The sequence below is a fragment of the Schistocerca gregaria genome, chromosome 8 (assembly GCF_023897955.1).
Source record: "Schistocerca gregaria isolate iqSchGreg1 chromosome 8, iqSchGreg1.2, whole genome shotgun sequence".
In the NCBI taxonomy this organism is placed as follows: Eukaryota; Metazoa; Arthropoda; class Insecta; order Orthoptera; family Acrididae; genus Schistocerca; species Schistocerca gregaria.
The window spans coordinates 166,448,825-166,471,378 of record NC_064927.1 but is presented as its reverse complement, the minus strand read 5'-3'; positions in this window follow the sequence as shown (position 1 = coordinate 166,471,378).

Here is a 22,554-nt window from a genome sequence, read left to right as displayed (position 1 = left end):
CGCTCGGCCACTCCGGCCGGCGGAAAGACTTAAGTAGAATATTAATGAACTAATATGAAGTACAAACAAATATAATACAGTTCAAATATTTGAGTGCCATACTGAAAACACATCAAGCGAGGCTGCAATAAAAGCAAGAATTCGGTCGCTAATAGGTGTTATCGCCCTTGTAGCCTTTGTTTTGAAGTCCAGGAGCTGAATTGCAATCTGTATAAGACGGTAATAATGCCACCTACAGTCAATGTCACACTTCTAACACTAGCAAACAAGAGCCCAATCATGTCTTGTTTTTGAAAGAAAAGTCTTGTAGTACTGGCAGATGCAGAGCCAGAATCATGTGAATGGAGTATCATGTAGCTGGACTGATGAAGGCCAGAAGAGCGGAAACCGTATCAAGACGAGAGACGACCAGCGTTTGAAGATAGGAATGGATGTGTATATGGATGCAGCCATTCCAGCTGGGAAGAGACCAGTAGCCGGAGACACAGGATGGGCAGGTGAATTTAAAGAAGACGATTACGAATGAGGTGACTAAAAACATTGGACGAAAGTAAGGACGAAGGAAGAACCTTCTTGAAGACATCTCGCAGTACATTTGGCCTAACCATGTAACGTAAACATACCATGACGTTATGTTTAGTGCTAGTCAAGACCAGCTTTGTGCCCCAAGAATTGCCAGTTTTCACCCGAGCTGCTCTTAACACACGTGTCACGTTATCGGAAGGAGGGTTGCTTAGCAGCAGGTTAAAATGAATCGTCAATAACTTGCTGAAACATTTTTCCCTTTCCGCTCTCTACATCTACATGGTTACTCTGCAATTCACATTTAAGTGCTTGACAGAGGGTTCATCGAACCACAATCATACTATCTCTCTACCATTCCACTCCCGAACAGCGCGCGGGAAAAATGAACACATAAACTTTTCTGTTCGAGCTCTGATTTCAATTATTTTCATTCCTACCTATGTAGGTTGGGCTCAACAAAATATTTTCGCATTCAGAAGAGAAAGTTGGTGACTGAAATTTTGTAAATAGATCTCACCACGACGAAAAACGTCTTTACTTTAATGACTTCCATCCCAACTCGCGTATCATATCTGCCATACTCTCTCCTCTATTACGTGATAATACAAAACGGGCTGCCCTTTTTGCACCCTTTCGATGTCCTCCGTCAGTCCCACCTGGTAAGGATTCCACACCGCGCCGCAATATTCTAACAGAGGACGAACGAGTGTAGTGTAAGCTGTCTCTTTAGTGGACCTGTTGCATCTTCTAAGTGTCCTGCCAATGAAACGCAACCTTTGGCTCGCCTTCCCCACAATATTATCTATGTGGTCTTTCCAATTGAAGTTGCTCGTAATTTTGACACCCAGGTACTTAGTTGAATTGACAGCCTTGGGAAGTGTACTATCTATCGAGTAATAGACTTCCAACGGGGGTCTTTTGGAACTCATTTGGATCATCTCACACTTTTCGTTATTTAGCGTCAACTGCCACCTGCCACACCATGCAGCAATCTTTTCTAAATCGCTTTGCAACTGATACTGGTCTTCGGATGACCTTACTAGTCGGTAAATTACAGCATCATCTGCGAACAATCTAAGAGAACTGCTCAGATTGTCACCCAGATCATTTATATAGATCAGGAGCAGCAGAGGTCCCAGGACGCTTCCCTGGGGAACACCTGATATCACTTCAGTTTTAGTCGATGCTTTGCCGTCTATTACTACGAACTGCGACCTCCCTGACAGGAAACCACCAATCCAGTCACACAACTGAGACGATACCCCGTAGGCCCGCAGCTTGGTTAGAAGTCACTTGTGAGGAACGGTGTCAAAAGTTTTTCGAATTCCAGCCTCTTCGGAGACGTATACTTCTCTTCGTACGCTAAACTCTGTCGTATTATAGCATCTTAGCATATTCAATTACCGTCTGCAATACACTCTGCCACCAAATCTTTCTTTCTTTCTTTCTCTCTCTCTCTCTCTCTCTCTCTCTCTCTCTCTCTCTCTCTATCTCTCTCTCTATCTATCTATCTCTCTTTTATTTTGTCAGGTAAATAGTTTTAGCACCATTTTCCGCGGTCATTCGCTATGTATATACAGAGTGAATCATCACGTACCAGCTGGTGTGCAACGAGGATTTTCTTAGTCACATAAGTTAGCTTATTTCGTACAACGGCAAGGCGTTCCCACAATGTTGACCGTGTCGCTGGTGTTGCAGATGTGTGCAGTGGCCGTGGCTTGCCTGGGGCTGCTGGCGTGCTGCCACGCGGTCTACCCCGTCCACAAGCTGGTCGCTCCCTACTACGGCGTGTACGACCCCTACTGGCACGTCAACAAGCACTGCAAGACGCACAAGGTCAAAGTCATCGGTGGGTACCTTTTCATCACGACTTTAATCATGTAACTGCCAACGTCACTAACGTTTTTGAAAAAAGCTTTATTCTTTGGGCTTATGTAATATTTTATGGGTCAGTTAAGTGCAGTACTGTAGTCAAAATTAATAGACCACTGTCCTTTCATTAATGTAATTTATTCTCCAACGGAGATTAGAAGTATCGTTTCATCTTCAACGTTTCAGCTAGTTTTCGGAGGACATGCGTCGTGGCATCAACGCGACAGAAACGTGTACCTGTTGTTGTTTTGGTCTTCAGTCCTGAGACTGGTTTGATGCAGCTGTCCATGCTACTCTATCCTGTGCAAGCTACTTCATCTCCCAGTACCTACTGCAGCCTACATCCTTCTGCATCTGCTTAGTGCATTCATCTCTTGGTCTCCCTCTACGATTTTTACGCTGCCCTCCAATACTAAATTAGTCATACCTTGATGTCTCAGAACATGTCCTACCAACCGATCCCTTCTTCTAGTCAAGTTGTGCCACAAAGTTCTCCCCAGTTCTATTGAATACCTCCTCATTAGTTATGTGATATACCCATCTAATCTTCAGCATTCTTCTGTAGCACCACGTTTCGAAAGCTTCTATTCTCCTCTTGTCCAAACTATTTACCGTCCATATTTCGCTTCCATACATGGCTACACTCCTTACAAATACTTTCAGAAACGATTTCTTGACATTTAAATCTATACTCGATGTTAACAATTTTTTTGTCCTCTTTCCTTGCCATTGCCAGACTACATTTTATATCCTCTCTACTTCGACCGTCATCAGTTATTTTGCTCCCCAAATAGCAAAACTCCTTTACTACTTTAAGTGTCTCACTTCCTAATCTAATTCCCTCAGCATCACCGGACGTAATTCGACTACATTCCATTATCCTCGTTTTGCTTTTGTTGATGTTCGTCTTATACCCTCCTTTCAAGACACTGTCCATACCGTTCAACTGCTCTTCCAAGTCCTTTGCAGAATTACAATGTCTTCGGCGAACCTCAAAGTTTTTATTTCTTCTCCATAGATTTTAATATCTACACCGAACTTTTCTTGTATCTGCGGGAGATTAGTGTGCGTTTGTAACAGAAATTCGCAAAGTTTCAGTAGGGTCTAAGCATACATAATAAGGAAGATCGCATGAAATTGGTTATGCACATGTGAAACACAGTTTTCACACTTGAGGTTATAAATTTGACAGAACATAGCAAAATTAACGGTTTTTAGTAGTTCAGAAGCATTAACCACTGTGACAGAACATATTCTGGGACAACAAGCAAACAATATGGTGATGGAAGAAACTGTGGAGAGTAAAAATTGCAGAGGGAAGACAAACATTGAATACAGTAACCAGGATGTAGCTGACACTTGTTATGCAGAGATGAAGAATCTTGCACAGGACAGACTCGCGAGGAGGGCGTCATCAAACCAGTTTCCCAATACAGTCTACAACAATAACGTATATGAATACACACTTTTGAAAGACGACAGTACAAGCTGGAAAGAATATCGAAGAGTGAATGGTTGTTTTAGTTCTTCAAACATAATGAACAATTTAATACTAGACAACTAAAACATAATCTTTGCACGAATTCTATTTAAATATTTTACCGAGAAAATAATAGAGCCGTCCATTATTTTAATAAAGCAAAATTACAGAATATAGATATATTATTGATCAAAAACTGCTGTTTCATAGAGAATCACGTACTATCAAGCCGTGTGGAAATACTGCATCGAACTGAGGTGACAAGAGGTTTATGGCACAACTTGACTAAAATAAGGGATCGGTAGGTAGCAAGTATCCTGGTACAAGGAGGAACTGTCAATAAGGCAAAGGAGGGTAAAAATGGCAGAGGGAAGGTGATAATAGACGTTTTGTATCACAAATAAATAATTTTAAAGATGAACATAAATTGTTAAAGGACCAGGGGATGTGTAAGAGGCAGTGACTGCAAGGAAAGAACAAAATTTAGGACAGTATTGTTAAGTAAATGGAGCAACGGTATTATCCCGTTTCGGTGACTCACATCTCTTCTTATGTACGAGGAGATCACCAAAATCGTGAGATCCCATATTTCCCTAACAGGAAGACTTCTGAAAATTCATGTACTATTCCTGAAAAATATTATTTCGGCTGTTAAATGTGTTATCTTTCTTGTTTACAGAAGATATCTACGAGCCCCACTACCATGGTTACGGGCCCTATCTGCACGGTTACCATGGATTCGGCTACCCTGGTTACGGTTACCACGGCTATGGCAGTCATTACTACGGCTACCCTGCGCATGGGTACCATGGTTATGGCAAGCATTACTACGGCTACCCCGCTCTGAAAGCTGGTCTCTGGTAATCAAGATCGACACAGCTGCTCGCATCTGACTCACCACAATCTTCAGGACTTGTCTCCCGGTCCAACGTCTGCGTGATACCCTCCTGGTCACCAGGAGATACCTGCAGCTCATCCTTTCATCACATTAGTCACACCTACAATAAAAGACAACATCAACTTTATTTATGTGCCAGAAACGTAAAATACAACAAAACAACACTGTTTTATTCCTAATTAGTTTTGTTATTATGGTTTTGCCTTACTAATACGAGCATATGAGCTAATCATACAATATACTGGCGGTGTTGCACAGCTACAACTTAAAATAAAAAACTACCAGCTCTCCGAGGCTATTCACAGACGACAAACCTGTGTCTGGGAAAGTCACGTTGGAAAAAAATTGTTACGAAATACTGGAAAATTCGAATATGATCAGTGGTTGGACCAAAGATTCACAAAATATGATTTGATCGAAAACAAACGTTATGCAACCTGAGTAAACAGACTGAAAGATCTGGTATTCATCGAGTAGAAAATCACTGATTACTAAGTAGAATAAGTCATTAACACCAAGTACCTATCCGGAGCGATTGAAAGAGCAATAGCCACATGTATCTAAGGTCAGGAAGGCAGATGATAGATTGAATTTTATTCATAATGGTAATTAACGCGTGAAAGAGACGACTCACACAACCTTAATTCGCCCGTTTGTTGAGTCTCATTCACCGTCCAGGGACTGCTATAAAGCTGGAATAACTGAAGTGATTTAGCGAAGGTCCCACTGTTAGTCTATAAAAAAATTACATCCTTTGAAACCCATCTCAGTACTAGGAGAGCACGTGCTGTGTGCAAAATCAAAGCAATATGGGCACATACTTGACAGTTCTGGCACTCTATGATCCACAAATGCAGCAGTAAGGGGTCACGCACAGTAGAGTCCTATAGGGATCACGGATGTCCATATAAACCAGAAGTATGGTAACATCATCATTCAGCAGTATCACCAGTGTGTACCGATCGTTTCTTGATCTCTAGCAGACAGGCTCGTACACACCAGAGCTCTGTACTTCGGCACCAAACATTAACGAAAGTAGAAGTGAGACACGCTTCACTAGATATTGTAACCGTGGTGCTCGGCGGAATCTTACACAGTGCTCATGATAGATTCAGAATTGCTGCATTATTCACTTCAAGACTATTACATTCCTAAATACAGAGTATTGTTGGATATGCAAACGTGTCAATGGTTGAACACAAGATAATAACACCGAAGTCTTCCAGCTTCTACTGATCAAGAACTAGGATGCCCATCGATCGAGAAATAGTGTCTACTCATACCAACAGAATTCGTTAGCAATAGTAACCGATATTTCGAGAAGAACAAGGGCTTGAAATTCTTTATTATACGTAATGATTAATAAGACTACGCATATTTCCAAAAGACCGACGTACAGTATGAATTATGCCCCAATAATATACGATTGTTGTTATCTTACTACCGCGCCCTAAAATCGGAGTCACTAAACGCACCTTTGGCAAAGATACCTTATGCAGTGAGTGCCTCTTCGTTGACAGTGTACCCTGTACGTACAACACGATATTATGCCCTTTGCAGAACACCTTTATAGTCAAATAAAGTACTAACAACCACAAACGCCAACGCACATTTTCAGATGACGTATCAAGCTAACAGTACACAGTGAGCCGTAAAATGTAAGCAATGTTTGACTTTCGGTTGACTTATCTCTAATTGACTGATGTACTATTGAATGTACTGAACCATCCAGCGAAGTAAAGCAGACAGTAACACGTTAATCTCTATCTTCACGCCTCTAAACTGAAGACTTCAGGATTACTGGTAATCTCAATTAATTATAACTGATTATGTCAACAAAATCTTAATGTTCAGTACTAAATCAAATTTCTTGGACAATGAAAACATAAGTCTGCTTTGCTAACACGTTCCGAAGCCACAAAAGGTCATACATACGTCGCTGACTAGGTAAAACAATTCTGTTACGGCTGTGTAACACCTTGATAAAATCTATCTTTGAATTTCCGTTCCTGGAGAGTACACAATCCGCTAATCTGTAAATAACAGCCTAGCGATTATTTATTTGTTTTTACTCACACTACACTTAATGTGAAAGCTCTCCAGTTCTTCTGTTCCCAATCGTTTTAACGCTCAGAGATATAAATTACGAATAAACCAATGATACACCCCTAGTGTCTGACGTTACTTCTATCTTAACGTACTAAATTCCAGTTCTCTTTCGTTATAAAGTCTACTATTATTAGAAAAAAAAATGTTCAAATGTGTGTGAAATCTTATGGCACTTAACTGATAAGGTGTTCAGTCCCTAAACTTACACACTACTTAACCTAAATTATCCTAAGGACAAACACACACACTCATGCCCAAGGGAGGACTCGAACCTCCGCCGGAACCAGCCCCACAGCCCACGACTGTAGCGCCTCTGACCGCTCGGCTAATCCCGCGCGGCCTTATTAGTCACACATACTGTTTAGTATAGCAGCTTCCTTTTATTGATTGTAGAAGTAAAATATCTAATACAATTATTTCGTAGTAATTGATGTTTGTCAAGCAAAGAAAATCTGTGACATTTTTCGCAAAAAATCTAACATTCGATAACCATAGCATCTTATAATTTTTTTAGGTTTTATTATTTTTTAGTTCCTGTTATTCTTCCTTTCTCTGTCTTTCTGTTTCTTTCATATTATAGACTATTTCTCTTGGGGGCTTCAACTCATGTTAAGAGAAGATACATGTATTTCCTGTCAGAAGGTGTGGACTCCAAGTTTAGTTTTGTTCACCTAGGCCTTTTGAGCTGTTTATTTCTAGAGCACAACGACGAAAGAACCGATCGAGAGCCATCAAAATTTTATCCACACGAGACGATAGTAATAAAAAAGGAAACAAGCCTATGTGCCACCCAACTTTTGACCTTAACTGGTATAGCCTTTTCAGCTGTTGGTTTTTCAAGGACCCACTATCATGCCTTATTTTAAATGGCAAGTCGTCACTTAACGTTAGCAGTAACGTTGTCAAGTATTTACCCGAGTGATTCAAATTTTGTACGCTTTGCTAATTACTGGTAAAATCTCAATAATTAACCGGCAGCTGCCTCTGTGCGCCTACAATTTTAGAATTCTGCTGTCACCAATAATAGCTCGTGTTTAAAAATTAAATTCAGTAAATTGGAGACGTCTGGTCCTTAAGAATCTTACACTTACGTGTCCACAATTACGGCAATCACACGGTTATCTCACTATGTACCAATCACCCACCTTCGGAGTACGCTGGTCACCAAAATACACATATATCCTTACATCACGAACACTAAAATTCTTTGTAGCACATAATCAGGATCACTAGTTAATACGAGTGTGTACAGAACCACTTAGGTCAACGACTGATTGTAGAACAATCTAAGCATCAATTATCAATGTCTGGTGGAGGTACAGCATTTACAACACATCGTATCAGCCAATTCTTAAAGCCCATAAAACCAACAGGCACCTAAAAATATTTTCGGTTGATCGTGATTTAGTATGAACGATCAGAATTCAATGAACCATATAACTACCACTCGATGACACACCAAAATCCTCCAGATACCACCTTCAGCTTATTCAGGAACTATTCATTTAGCTATTCCCACTTGGACAGTTAAACTGTGACCATCGGTACGACAGCTCACCATTTAGTCTTCACTGCCGTACAAAACTTGGTATTCACCTGATTTGTCCAAGGTACAGTACTCCACTGACCATTAGCCCCTAACTAAGAAACGTTTAGGGACCGTTCGGTTAACAAACGTACAGTGCTACCGTTACTTTTAACAATTCGTCTACTATATTCTGCAGCTGTAGGCTCTTATTTCCGTGGCCACCTCCTGTTAAATGTGTTCTTCGTTGCAGACTGCTAGTGCTGGTGACGAGCGTAACTCACAAATTCCTGACCTCTCTCTTTGCTACTACTGGCGCCAAATCTCACAGCACCAAGATTACAAAGATTTTTTTAAAAACAAATGTATACAGGGTGTTACAAAGAGGTACGGCCAAACTTTCAGGAAACATTCCTCACAGACAAAGAAAGAAAAGATGTTATGTGAACATGTGTCCGGAAACGCTTATTTCCATGTTAGCTCATTTTAGTTTCGTCCACCTACGCTCAATGGAACACGTAATCATGATTTCATATGGGATACTCTACCTGTGCTGCTAGAACGTGTGCATTTACAAGTACGACACAACATGTGGTTCGTGCACGATGGAGCTCCTGCACATTTCAGTCGAAGTGTTCGTACGCTTCTCAACAACAGATTCGGTGACCGATGGATTGGTAGAGGCGGACCAATTCCGTGGCCTACACGCTCTCCTGACCTCAACCCTCTTGACTTTCATTTATGGGGGCATTTGAAAGCTCTTGTCTACGCAACCCCGGTAGCAAATGTAGAGACTCTTCGTGCTCGTGTTGTGGACGGCTGTGATACAATACGCCATTCTCCAGGGCTGCATCAAGGCATCAGGGATTCCGTGCGACGGAGGGTGGATGCACGTATCCTCGCTAACGGAGGACATTTTGAACATTTCCTGTAACAAAGTGAAGTCACGCTGGTACGTTCTGTTGCTGTGTGTTTCGATAACGTGATTAATGTGATTTGAAGAGAAGTAATAAAATGAGCTCTAACATGGAAAGTAAGCGTTTCCGGACACATGTCCACATAACATATTTTTATTTGTGTGTGAGGAATGTTTCGTGAAAGTTTGGCCGTACCTTTTTGTAACACCCTGTATAAGGAAACCTTATACCAACATACAGTACTGGCCATTAAAATTGCTACACCAAGAGCAAATGCAGATGATAAAAGGGTATTCATTGGACAAATATATTATACTATAACTGACATGGGATTACGTTTTCAAGCAGTTTGGGTGCATAGATCCTGAGAAATCAGTATCCAGAAAAACAACCTCCGGCCGTAATAACGGCCTTGATACGCCTGGGCATTGAGTCAAACAGAGCTTGGATGGCGTGTACAGGTACAGCTGCCTATGCAGCTTCAACACGATACCACAGTTCATCAAGAGCAGTGACTGACGTATTGTGACGAGCCAGTTGCTCGGCCACCATTGACCAAACGTTTTCAATTGGTGAGAGATCTGGAGAAAGTGTTGGCCAAGCCAGCAGTCGAACGTTTTCTGTGTTCAGAAAGGCCCGTAGAGGACCTGCAACATGCGGTAGTGCATTTATCCTGCTGAAATGTAGGGTTTCACAGGAATCCAATGAAGGGTACAGCCACGGGTCGTAACACATCTGAAATATAACGTCCATTGTTCAAAGTGCCGTCAATGCGAACAAGAGGTGACCGAGACGTGTAACCAATGGTACCCCATACTATCACGCCGGGTGATACGCAAGTATGGCGATGACGAATTCACGCTTCCGTTGCGCGTTCACCGTGATGTCGCCAAACACGGATGCGACCATCATGATGCTGTAAACAGAACCTGGATTCATCCGAAAAAATGACGTTTTGTCATTCGTGCACCCACGTTCGTCGTTGAGTGCATCACAGGTGCTCCTGTCTGTGATGCAGCGTCATAGGTAACCGCAACCATGGTATCCGAACTGATAGTCCATGCTCGTGCAAACATCGTCGAACTGTTCGTGCAGATGGTTGTTGTTTTGCGAACGTCCCGATATGTTGACTCAGGGATCGATACGTGGCTGCACTATCCGTTACAGCCTTGCGGATAAGATGCCTGTCATCTCGACTGCTAGTGATACGAGGCCGTTGGGATCCAAAACGGAGTTCCGTATTACCCTCCTGAACCTACCGATTCCATATTCTGCTAACAGTCATAGGATCTCGACCAACGCGAGCAGCAATGTCGCGATACGACAAACTGCAGTCGCGATAGGCTACAATCCGACCTTGATCAAAGTTGGAAACGTGATGGTACACATTTCTCCTCCTTACACGAGGCATCACAATAATGTTTCACCAGCCAACGCAAGTCAACTGCTGTTTGTGGATGTCAGCACGTTGTAGGTGTCGCCACCGGTGCCAACCTTGTGTGAATGCTCTGGAAAGCTAATCTTTTGCATATCACAGCATCTTCTTCCTGTCGGTTAAATTGCTCGTCTTTAGCACGTCATCTTCGTGGTGTAGGAATTTTAATGGCCAGTAGTGTACATTTCATTTGCTCTGCTTCTTTCTGTGAACTAACTTAGTTGCTAGTACGACAAGTTAAGGTGACTTCGGTGAGAACAAGTGCAACTAACCATTATTTTTCTGACCCATCACAGTATTGAGGAGAGAGTACTATCGACAGTGCAGGACGACAACGGAAGTGAAGTACAGAACATCTCGCTTCTGCTACGTTATGCCAGCAGCTTTTAGATGTAACAGTATGTAGATTCATAATTTATTAATAATCAGTACTGTCAATGAGCATAATCTGTTTGTCTTCTTAGCTGGAACTACTAGTACTGTTGTAAGGTATCAACACAACCAATAAAAATGAGTAGAGATGGGGAAAGAAAAGACTGCAACTACAAGAGTACTTCGAACATATGTACCTTACCGGGAGATCACTCACCGCAGAAGGTAAACATATCACAGACCAGGAAGAAAGTTAGCAGCTAGACAACTTCACTTAAATATTTAAATTTGTTTTTTTCTGATACTTGCATACTTTGTCAATAACATTGATGATGCTTTCTTGCTATTAGTAATGTGTTAATTAATCGAGGCGAATAATTAGACTTGTTTCAGCTATGTCTACAGTTGTTACCAACTTGGTAAAAGTTGAAACAGTTCAAAAATTGATGGTTGTAAATTGGTCAATGGAAAGATACATATTTTACAAAAAAACGAACAAATGATAAGAGAAAAGACAAGGGGTGAAGAGGTGATTCATGGATGTGAATCGGAGACGGTTGGCTGTATATCGACAAGAGATGATGATGGACGGACTATGGACATTGTGTATTGGACACCTCATGATAAAAAAGATACCTAGAGAATGACCTAGTGGAAGATGGCTTGATAACATAATGAAATCAGTGGAAGAAACTCAGATGTGTAAAGACGAAGATTATTATAATTTAGGGCAAATTACGGAAGCGACCTACGTGAAGCAATGGGTGATAAATGTCTCTGATGATTACAACGTCAATAATGATTACAGTTTTAACGGACGATAAAGCATGTAGTGAAGTTAACTGAGTAGCACTTCTAAAATCAATTAAAAATGTGAAAACAGTGAACAGTTTCATGAGTCAGCTGCCACAAGGCAGTTTTTTGCCTTCCATCTGTCTGCAGTAATCCGATGCCTTACATTTTATACACGATACTGTTAATGTAAGATTCCGTGAGAAAATGCTGTTTAGCTTTATTAACAACTATGACCTTCAACAACACGATTTATTTTATTATTTACTCCGTGAACTCAATCTGTAATATTGATGGTGGCAAATAAAACAGATTTGTTACTAACTAGAAAGGCAGTGACGTACACCTACGAAAAAATGATTGCAGCACCAAGAACTACATAATCATATCAGCGCACAATCCGCTGCAGAGTGAAAATCTCATTCTGGAAACATCCCCTAGGCTGTGGCTGAGCCATGTCTCCGCAATATCGTTTCTTTTAGGAGTGCTAGTTCTGCAAGGTTCGCAGGAGAGCTTCTATAAAGTTTGGAAGGTAGGAGACGAGGTACTGGCAGAAGTAAAGCTGTGAGTAGCGGGCGTGAGTCGTGCTTCGGTAGATCCCCTAGGCTGTGGCTAAGCCATGTCTCTGCAATATCCTTTCTATCAGGAGTGCTAGTTCTGCAAGGTTCGCAGGAGAGCTTCTATAAAGTTTGGAAGGTAGGAGACGAGGTACTGGCAGAAGTAAAGCTGTGAGTAGCGGGCGTGAGTCGTGCTTGGGTAGCTCAGTTGGTAGAGCACTTGTCCGCGAAAGGCAAAGGTCCTGAGTTCGAGTCTCGGTCGGGCACACAGATTTAATCTGCCATGAAGTTTCATATCAGCGCACACTCCGCTGCAGAGTGAAAATCTCATTCTGGAAACATCCGCTGGGCTGTGGCTAAGCCATGTCTCTGCAATATCCTTTCTTTCAGGAGTGCTAGTTCTGCAAGGTTCGCAGTAGAGCTTCTGTAAAGTTTGGAAGGTAGGAGACGAGGTACTGGCAGAATTAAAGCTGTGAGTAGCGGGCGTGAGTCGTGCTTGGGTAGCTCAGTTGGTAGAGCACTTGACCGCGAAAGGCAAAGGTCCTGAGTTCGAGTCTCGGTCGGGCACACAGATTTAATCTGCCAGGAAGTTTCAACTACATAAACGATAGCTGGTAAGTATCTTTCTACCTCTGAAGGATTACGTCTTTTCAAATTTCGGGCCAGTTGCATAAGAGGTTTGCTTTAAATACACACTTTAACAGTCATTAGAGTTAGTTACTTTTGAGATTAGACGTAGTGACTTGATGTTAGCCAAAAATACCTTTAAGGCGACAAAGGCCGTAATTATAGTGAGTTTGAACGGGGTTGTGTCATAGAGGTACGAGAAGCAGGATGTTCCTTATGAAATATTACAGAAAGACTTGGCAGGAATGTAGGTACTGTACCTGACTACTATCGGTGGTGGTCACGAGAATGTACAGCAACAGGACGATCGGGCTCAGGATGGCCACTTGGCACTATCGAGAGGAAAGGCCATCATGTTGGGCATATGGCCCTCGGCCATTACTGTATCTACAGCAGCAATCTGAGCAGCAGTTGGCACCGCAGTGATAGAACGTACTATTAGGAATCGATTACTACATGGACACCTCTGAGGCAAAGGCCCTGTAAGGTGCAATTCACTGATAACAAAGCACCGCCGGTTGTCGACTTCAATGGTGTCAACCCAGAGCGCATTGGAGGGCAGCGTGGAGGTCTGTTGTGTTTTGTGATGAAAGATGGTTCTGTCTCGATGCTAGTGATGGCTGCGTGTTTATCAGGGGGAGACCACTTGAGGACCTGCAGCTAACACTTTACGTACACTTGGAGTTATGGTTTGTGATGCTGTTTCGTATGACAGGGAGAGCACTCTGGTGATTATCCCCTGCGCTCTGACTAGAAAACTGTACGTCAGTCTGGTGGTTAGACCTGTTGTGGTGCCATTCATGAAAAGTATTCCAGGGAGTGTTTTTCAACAGCGTAACAGTAGCCCACGTACAGCTGTTATAACCCAACATGCGCTACTGAGTGTCAATATGTTGACTTGCCCCGCTCGATCACCAGGTCTCTCTCCAATCGAGCACATATGGGACATCATCGGATGATAACTCCGGCGACATTCACATGCAGCATTAACCGTCCATGTATTGACCGACCACCGATCAAGTACAACAGGCATGGAATTTCATCCCACAAACTGAAATCTAATAGCTCTACAACACATTACATGGATGTTTGCATGCTTTCATTTAACATTCTGGCTGTTACACTGGTTATTAATATACTAGATTTTCACATTTGCAATGGTTTATGTCGCGCTTACCTTAACCTGTTATCTTGCCATGTAAATCGCATAAATACGTTATGTAGACAAATGTATTCCCCAAGTTCTATTACTTTATATTATCTTTTGGTGCTTCGCTTTTTTTGTATCAACGTATTAGCGGACATATTGTGCTTAGTATGGAATTCTTGACGTACGGTCAAGTTGTGTGACAGTTATAGAGGGTACGGTACTAACGTCCACAGTGATATGATGTAGGAAATAACATCCCTTATGCGTGGGTGATTCTCTGGAACTTTCACAGCTGAAGGCCCTTTTTGTGAGTAGGGAGTTTCAGCAATGCTCTAGCGTTCCTGGTCACTTCACAGAATTTGAGAACAGATACGTTGTTCGGGTTTAGCGCGGGACGGTCACATGCAGCTGAGACCCACAAAAATTGTTTGAACAGTTTACCAATGTCATGAAGTAAGTGTTTGGAAGTTTTCCGACGATTATTAGTGCAACGGTGAGATATTATTTGGTGTATTCGCAGAGGATGCGCGTAATTATGCAGTAAATCGATAAAAAACTCTATATTCTCATTCTTAGTTAGTAGCATGGCTCCCAAATTCGATTATGGGCCCTGAACTCAGGATCAGAGGCGCCCCCCCCCCTATTTTATAGTCGCGAACTACTTTATAGCTGCATGGTTGTTTCTTACCCAAGCTCTTTTTAGAATGTTATTTAGCCTGCAAATATAGATGTAATTATATTAGCTATTTCATAAGTACTAATTAGACTTTGTGTATTAAATAACTTCCATTAAAAATGACCATAGCAAGTACATTTATTTAACACACTAAAATAAAAAAAAAGTAATTGCAGAAAAATAAAATTAGGACCTATGTCAAGCACACAATCTCGCTACAAAACTAAGACTTCTTGATAACAGTCTTCCAAGCTTTCTTTTGACTAAAATATCATTTACGTCAGCTAAATCAAGCGTCCTGGCCAATTCATTCCCAGCTGCAAAAATTACTAAATGGTTAAGACGATCTTTGACATGTTGTGCTTCTGTGCCAAGTTTTTAAGGAGTTCGCCAGTTTGTTAAAAGACCTTTCAGCCGTAGATACTGTTACGGAATCGTACAAAAAACTCTAATAGCAGTACACAGGTTCAAAAAAGTTGCTTGAAGGTATTTGTCATATGTGGAGTTGAGTAGCTTCATCAGGTCCTTTCTTGTTGGAAGACTGCACTATAGACGCTCTTCAAGTGTATAATTTCTTCTTCTTCTGTCTCAATCTGATAAGCCTGAGGCAAGACTAATGATTTTAACTTCCCTTTCATTACTTTCTAGGTACATGAGAGCCGAAACTGGTGAAAACAGGTCATAAATTTGTTCACAGCTGGCGGATCTCGTTGTCAATTTTGCCACGATAAAATACAAAAAAGGAAGAACAACAGCATTCACATTTCTTTCATGTCCCCAGCAGAAGCTTATAAGGCATCTTTTCATCTGCACTGGCTTTCCTTTTAGTAAAAGTCGCTGGTGAAATGCGAAATGCCTCGGCAACTACTTTTAATACATTGAAAATGGTGTCCAATGAATTTGGTATAAATAAGTTTTTAACTGGTTGCCTGTACCTTGAAGAAAATTCCTTTCTCATTTATAATGAAGATTTCATAATTAATAGAGAGCAAGATCTTGTGCCAAAATAATGACATCAAGAGGCCATTGAAAGATCCAAATATCTTATCGAGCTCCAGAACACTGTTACTTGCTGATGAAATTAATGTGGTACATTATCCCCACGAACAGGTTCAAAAGCTTGAGGAACAACTGATAATGTTTCAAAATCGGGTGGACAGCTTGTAATCGTTCACTCCATCGAGTTTCAGAAATGCTTCCCACAGACAAAGGGACTTGGTGTTTTAACAATGCCCAACAACCAGGCTTGCTTGAGACTTACAACACCAAAAAGTGTCACAACTTCATACTTTATATGGCAGTACTGACACCAACTCTGTTCAGAGAGTATGTTATGCTTGGAGACAAAAATTGTAGACTTGTTTTTTCAAGTATCGTTGACTGAACACCGCTAGTGTGATCCCGCATGTTGGAACCAATGTCATAACTCTGTGCATGGCAGTCCGTAAGCGGCATTCCAAAATTTTGTAATGTGGGCAGTATCTCATCAGCCGTCGCCTCGCCTGTTTCCGCGTTAGCATTCATAAATTCACTGAATCTTTCACAACACGTGGTGTAGAATGAATACATTCTGCTCCTGAGGAGGTCAGGCAACAATGATTCCATGGAAGACACTCTCTTTGCTTTGATATAAAACGGTTTTCAGTAGTTTTTTGACACATAGGAAAATATTCATTCTGCGAGAACCATAATAGATACTGAGCTTGACATATCGATGGGATAGTTATAATTAAAATCCAGCTACTAACAGAGTTTCAGTTTATGTCGTAATCATCGCACCGCAGCAAAATTTGGTAGATACTCTTATCCGGTAATGCGGAATCGACTTACTATGGAAAAAATAGTTTCAATTTTGTCCACCATCGGCAAATTGGCGATGTGGATGCAAGAAGGACGTACAGATGTTTCCAAATGTAATTGAGTAGGAACAGGACGTGGACGGAATAGGCCAAAGATGAGAGAAGCGCATAATGTTGATTTTATTAATAACGCAGCTATAGCAATTTGTTCAATATGAGCAGCGAAGACGTTGACGAGATACTATACAGCACCACATTTGCATTAGAACAATTTTTTTCCAGCGTAAATCGGTGCACATTAAAGCATTAGCATATCTGTCAAATTTCGCTTCATGCTGTAATTACAGCCCACACTGGACTTTTGAGGATAGCTGCACTTTAATTATAATCACACAGTACTTGTGTTTATCAGTTAGTTTTATTTTGCTATGAATAGATGTTCACAGGTTACTTCGTCATATTTTCCTGTCAATTCCAATATTCTCATAATATTTTCATTTTGAGCACCACCAACCTGAGCTTTTTTCCCTTTCAAGCGAAACCTCTACTGCTTATGAACATAGTTATGCTCAGAATTCTTTGTAATATAGCTATATAGCTTGTTGCTTTACAGTTTACCACGTGTTGAAGGTTGCTATCGACATCATAACCTTTTAAAGATGTTTGAACAGTTTTCAATTCTAAGTAGTGCTTTCGACCCTCAGAACTTCTTTCGTGCATCGCTAACAACCTGTAAAGACCATTTTATGGTGCATCCTGCGGAGAAAAGCCATATTTTGGAAGTTTATTCTGAACTGATCTAAAAATGATGTTACATAAACAATGAATACTGTTTTCCTGCTTGCTCCACATTAACCATTCACTTGGAAATTGTTTTCCTTGTTCTGTTGTTGGTTGTTTTCATGTCCAGCAACGTCTCATGGTCACGTTTCCCTGTAATGTCAATTGGAAAAGCTTTTGATTTGATCTGAAAAGCTAAGAAACCAGTGTAAGACGAAGCTATTTCCTGTAGCAGTTTATCGCTCATCGATCATCACTTGTGACCAAGTACTAAGATCGTCTTAAATAGAATTGTTTCTATCTTCGGTATTCATGCTAAGAGCCAGAATAGCAAATTTTTTTATTGCGTTCTCAACATACAGAAAGAAAAACTGCTTCAGTTACCTGGTCAAAAGCCAAAGTATCTTCTTCTTGTGTGATCTGTTTTACACCAAGAGAACAAGTGAACACGAAGATTGGCTATTTGAGCTGTTTTAGATTCTGCACTTCTTGTAACTTTACTTTTTCATGAACTTCTAACAGTCCCGCCCCCATAGTCCAATCAAAGCGTAATTACTGAAATGATTTAAATTTAACAGTAACATTTCTTAATTTGCACTATCAGACGTGTAAATTTATTTCAGTCTCTCTTGTGAAATGGCACTCTAGAATTTCCAGGTTGGTTGTTCGATAAACTGTACAGCTGAGTCAATGATAATGTTCATATGGATTTTCCAAAGAAATTCGTGGCTCATCCCGTTGTCCGGTATGTTTGGTCGCTGTTTACTGTCAGATCGTATCAATGCACTTCCGCTAAAATATATTTCTTTTTGATATATTTGCATTTCTCAAATTCAACTTTAGTAAAGATTACTCTAACGTTTCTTCGCTCAAGAATATTTTCACATTAATAGGAAAACGGAGCTATTTTATATAAGTTAATGTGAAACTTAACAAAACAGGAGACAAAAATGCTACATTTCAAAAAACACCACACGAACTTGACAGGTGTACTGCGACTCATGAGCTATGCGATCAGTCTGTTCTTAGAGCAAATGGGAAGAAGGAAACGGCTAGATAAAAAATAGTGAAGGCAGAAAGGTTGTTTAGAGATGACGGCTTTGGGCGTAAGAGAAGGGAGGAGTCTCTTTTTGTGGTAATACCTAATACGCACGTAAGTTCACACTACACTCGCAATGACAGTAACAAATCTAAAATTTTGCATGTGTAAAGCAAAAGAGCTATGTTCTGAAGGAAAAATATAATAAAATATACAGGATTAGTATATTGCCAGAAATTTTAATTTTTAAATTTTATCTTTTTTATAAAAGCCATAACTGAAATTGTGATCATGCAGTTAATCTGAAAATTTTATTGTAGTGTTGTCAGAAGGTTACAAGACCACTGAACTACAGTTATTAATTTATGGTACAAATTTTACCATTAACAGAATTTTTTAATTTTGTACATCCTAAATCAACTTTTTTTATACATACAATAATCTAATAATCAGAATGTACTTGCCGAATCTCGTATTTTTTAGTTCCAGGGAGACAGCGACACGTAGCAAACGGTTTCGGAAAATTTCATAGCATTAACGCATATACGTTTTGAGAAAAGGCTTCTAATAACGTAAGAAATGTAAAACAGAGGAAAGAAGGTTCAAAGATTTTCTTCTCATACTTCTACATGAAACAATATTTCCTCAATTTCAAAATCCTCTATACTGATACTCTTCATCCTCGAGGTTTCTATTCTCTCCTCTTCGAATCTGCCTGCCGATATATTTGCAGGTAAGGCACTGATCTGATAGTTTTCTTGCCGCTGATCTAGTCGATGGTGTAAAATGCTTTCGTTGTACGAGTAAATACACCAGGATCTGTAACAGCTCTCTTCAGTACTTTTGCCATTATTTCATTTATTGTAATATAAAACTGCATCATAGACACGTATTCTGAGTGCTTCAAGTCCACAGAATGTTCTTTTTCAGCATCTAATCCAAATTAAATTATTGATGCTTTCATTTGCATTTTGTGTCTTTCCGTGAAGACACTTCCACAATAAATCAGGGTTTGCAAGAAACCTTAATGTGGGCTTAATTGCATTCATAACAGACACCAATCATCTTTCGAACACAGATAATGCATTGGTGTTGGGTCAGTGGAAAACAATTGCCCACACAGCGTGCCTCATTGCCTCTAAATTATGTATGTTTTTCCTGATAGCTCTCGCATAAAATAACCGAAGAGAATCAATTTCTTTCAGAGTAAGCCTGCTTTTTCCATCCTCAAGTACTTCACCTTCCTTCTCTTTTAGCAAGTGACGAAGCCTACCACCAAGCGTCCTTTGGATGTGGCCACCACGATAAAATTCACACGCAACATAGATTAAACTGTGTAGATCAAGAAAATAATATTTTTGAAAAATCGATTGTTTGGACCAAAATGCATTATATCCCCCGTTATTTAGCTGTAGATTATTCGAAAATTTCGTTGGATGAAACATGTTTTTTCTAGTTTGAATTAAATAGTAATAATTCAAAAATTAAATTGCGAAGGGCTGAGCCCGGGCTCCCTTCAGGTCTGAGTTCTGGGGCTTGGGGCCCACTCGGCCCTTACCTCGTGGGTCCATTGTTATTACTATCCCGTTACTTTAACAGTCGTTAAGCCTACTGTGACTAGTCACAGCGCGAAAGATTCATTTGGAAAATAATACAGCATGGAAGAAATGGAACATTTCATACGAGCACGATTAGGTCTAGGCAGTGTTAGAAAATTACTTATAAAGTCTATAAGAGGAGTAAAATGACGTATACAGTAATCAGGTGTCTTCTTGTCAAAGAAAGCAACTTGGCAATTGGCTCAACTGCAACAGTAAATCCGGGTGGTTCATAGGGGACTTACATCGCGCTCCTCCTGAATGTGTGTCTAATGGGCTTACAACTGTGACATCTGACCTTAAACGTTAGGGCGCAAAAAAATGCTCAGGCGTAGCAGTTTCTCGAAAAACCTTCTACTATTTGATAACAGCAAGTAAGAACTTTTTGTCAACTAATAACTCCCTGCCGATGACAGTCACTTTGGCACTGTGTTACCTAGTGCTGAAATAAATAAAATTCTGTTGTATATTACTTATACAAAAATCTTTTAGAGGACAGTTGCAATGGTATTGGCATGTAAGTGTCAGTTACATCTTCTGCATCCTTCTTCCGAAGAGATATCGCCACTGAGTCTGTCTGGAAAATATATGTTCTTGAAAGGACGTACTACATATGTGCTGATCTGTCTTCAGGCAGCTGTGAGGCAGCTTTCCACTCTACTCTGTCCTGTGCAAGCATCTTCATCTCCGTATGACTACTGTAGTGTACACACGTTTTAACCTTCTTACTTCAATTATCTCCTGACCTCTTTGCCCCAACACTTGCCTCTAGTACTAAATTGGTGATTCCTCAGAATGCGTCCTATCAATCGATTCCTCCTTCTAGCCAAATTTCTTTTCTCCTTAGCTTTATTCAGTACCTCTTAATTAGTTATATTGTCTACCCATCTGATCTTCAGTAACTTCTTTCGCATCACATTTCAAAAACTTCTGTTGTATTCTTTTCTAAACTTTTTAACGTCCACGTTTCTCTTTCCTACAACGCTACACAACATACAAATACCTTGAGAAAAGAGTTACAAACATTTAGCTTCATATTCGATGTTAACAAATTACTCCTCTTCAGTTTTCTGCCATTTTCGGCCTACATTTTGAACCCTGTCCAACCAGGCCATTCTGAGTTATTTTGCTACCCAAATAAGAAAACTAATCTACGATTTTCAGCGTCTAGTTCCTAATATATATTTTCCTCAGCATTACTTGATTTGATTGGACTACATGCTATTGCCCTTATTATGATTTTATCAATGTTGCTCCTAATCTTCCTTTCAAGACATTATCTACCCCGTTCAACTGCTCTTCCAAGTCCTTTGTTGTCTCTGAAAGAATTACAAAGCCAACGGGAAACCTCAAAGTTATTATGGCTTCTCCCTGAACTCTTTCTCAATCTTTTATTGGTTTTCTTTACTGCTTATTTAGTGTACAGATAGAATTACATCAGGGATAGGCCTCAGCCCTGTCTCATACTCTTCCCAACCACCGCTTCCCTTTCAGCCCTTCGACTGTAGTAACTGCCTTCTCGTTTCTGTACGAGCTGTGAATAGCCTTTCGCTCCTTGTATTTTATTTCTCTTAGCTTCACAAATTCAAATGGTGTATTCCAGTCAACACAGTCATAAACTTTCTCTAACTCTACAAGTGCTGTCAACGTAGGATCGTCTTCCTTTAACCCATCTTGTAAGATAAGTCGTAGGGTCAGTGTTGCCTCACGTCCTCCTACATTTCTGCGAATCTAAGCTGATCTTTATCGAGGTCACCTTCTATCGGATTTTGCATTTTTCTGGAAATAATTCGTTTTAGTATTATGCAACCATGATTTTTTAAACTGGTAGTTCGATTATACGTAAAAAGACAAAAAGACAATTAAATACGATAGCGGAAAAGGATGACACAGGTACGCGGTCTGAATTGTAAAATAAGAAGGCGTTATTAATAGCTGCGCAAGGTAATTTAGGCGGTGAAATCAAATGCTGCTAGAGCAGATTTCAGGGCCAGTTTAAAGCCTAAGAGATAAAAGATGCCACTTCGAACGCCAAAGTGAGAGGGACGCCAGAGTTGGCGAAACCGTAATGTTTATACTGAACATGTCACAATTAATAGTGACCGCTTGGGACACCAGGTAGAGTAAGGTGCCCAAGTGGAATATATCTGTTTAGTGTGTATCACAAATAGTTGCGTAAACTGACACGGGTGAAAGTGAACGAGGAAAAAGAGGATTCCGGAGCAGAGAGGCCGCAATCGATACGTCGCTTGTACGGATAAATGTTTTCGAAACGGCCTTGGCTGAATTAGTAAAACAAAATCAAAGATTTAACTAAAAACTGTTAAGAAATTAGTTGTACTGCATCCTTCACATGAAGTGTTACGGAAATGTCAACAGAAGTATCTTTAGCTTAGCAAATCC